The following is a 2,084-nucleotide window of genomic DNA, read 5'->3' on the forward strand; positions in this document are numbered from 1 at the left end:
TGTCAGTGGATTGTATTGGCGGGAAGAACAAAAATATAGTCTGCAGTGTAATCGAAGTCATGTGAGAATTTCAACATTCTGGAAAGTAGGAGTTGTGTAATGTGAATTTGGCACACAAATACTCAGTGGAGAACCTTGGGATTGAACCAAGGACCTCATACTAAAATAGCATGCACTCCCCCTCTGAGCTTCGATCCAATTTTATTTGCAGATAAAATGCAATATTAATACAATGTACTTTTTATATACATCACTCCATTGAAACTACAATGAAATGATAGCAGCAATTCTAAATACAAGCAAGTATGGACAGTCATCTAACCCATGAACTTCAGTTTTTGAAAATGATGCAATTGAAGTTGGCAACCATGCCACTTCTGTTACATAAATGTACGAACAGGGTTTGAACACATGTTCTTCAGATTACAAGAGCAAATTATTTAGCACGTCTCGCTTCCTGCTGAGAATTTCAACATTCTGGAAAGTAGGAGATGGGCCATTGCAAAAATTTTAATGGAGAAGCTGGGGATTGAACCCAGGACCTCATACATGCGATGCATGCACTCTACCACTGAGCTACATCCCCTTTCTGGGAAAGAAATAGTTTATTCTTATTTTTTTAAATTTCACCTATAATTAATCAGGTAAGCTAGTTGAGAACAAGTTTTCATATTCAACTGCGACCTGGCCAAGATAAAGCAAAGCAGCGCAACACAAACAACAACACAGAGTTACAGATGGAATAAACAAGCGTACAGTCAATAACACAATAGAAGAAAAAAAAGAAAGTCTATATACAGTGCGTGCAAATGGAGGTAAGGCAATAAATAGGCCATAGTAGCGAAGTATTTACAATTTAGCAAATTAACACTGGAGTGATACTGAATATAAGATCAGCGTCAACTCACCATCAGTACGACCAAGAATATGTTTTCGCGATGCGGATCCTGTGTTCTGCCTTACAACCAGTGTAACCGAGTGGATCACATGCAGCGACCCAAAAAAAAAAAAACGACTCAGAAAAAGAGGGAAACGAAGCGGTCTTCTGGTCAGACTCCGGAGACGGGCACATCGTGCACCACTCCCTAGCATTCTTCTTGCCAATGTCCAGTCTCTTGACAACAAGGTTGATGAAATCCGAGCAAGGGTAGCATTCCAGAGGGACATCAGAGACTGTAACGTTCTCTGCTTCACGGAAACATGGCTAACTGGAGAGACGCAATCCAGCGGTGCAGCCAGCGGGTTTCTCCACGCATCGCGCCGACAGAAACAAACATCTTTCTGGTAAGAAGACGGGCGGGGGCGTATGCCTCATGGCCAACGTGACATGGTGTGATGAAAGAAACATACAGGAACTCAAATCCTTCTGTTCACCTGATTTAGAATTCCTCACAATCAAATGTAGACCGCATTATCTACCAAGAGAATTCTCTTCGATTATAATCACAGCCGTATATATCCCCCAAGCAGACACATCGATGGCTCTGAACGAACTTTATCTAACTCTCTGCAAACTGGAAACGATTTATCCGGAGGCTGCATTCATTGTAGCTGGGGATTTTAACAAGGCTAATCTGAAAACAAGACTCCCTAAATTTTATCAGCATATCGATTGCGCAACCAGGGTGGAAAGACCCTGGATCATTGTTACTCTAACTTCCGCGACGCATATAAGGCCCTGCCCCGCCCCCTTTCGGAAAAGCTGACCACGACTCCATTTTGTTGATCCCTGCCTACAGACAGAAACTAAAACAAGAAGCTCCCACGCTGAGGTCTGTCCAACGCTGGTCCGACCAAGCTGACTCCACACTCCAAGACTGCTTCCATCACGTGGACTGGGAGATGTTTCGTATTGCGTCAGACAACAACATTGACGAATACGCTGATACGGTGTGCGAGTTCATTAGAACGTGCGTTGAAGATGTCGTTCCCATAGCAACGATTAAAACATTCCTAACCAGAAACCGTGGATTGATGGCAGCATTCGTGTGAAACTGAAGGCACGAACCACTGCTTTTAATCAGGGCAAGGTGTCTGGTAACATGGCTGAATACAAACAGTGCAGCTATTCCCTCCGCAAGGCT

At 43.3% G+C, this 2,084-nt stretch overlaps 1 non-coding gene across 1 annotated transcript; it reads right to left on the reverse strand.

Annotated features, from left to right (window-relative positions):
• Positions 1-514: 514 nt before the first annotated feature.
• Positions 515-586, reverse strand: trnaa-cgc. The gene has a single exon. It is a non-coding gene; the product is annotated as a tRNA-Ala (tRNA).
• Between the last annotated feature and the right edge of the window lie 1,498 nt (positions 587-2,084).

The sequence above is a fragment of the Oncorhynchus tshawytscha genome, unplaced genomic scaffold (genome assembly GCF_018296145.1).
Source record: "Oncorhynchus tshawytscha isolate Ot180627B unplaced genomic scaffold, Otsh_v2.0 Un_contig_14640_pilon_pilon, whole genome shotgun sequence".
Taxonomy (NCBI): domain Eukaryota; kingdom Metazoa; phylum Chordata; class Actinopteri; order Salmoniformes; family Salmonidae; genus Oncorhynchus; species Oncorhynchus tshawytscha.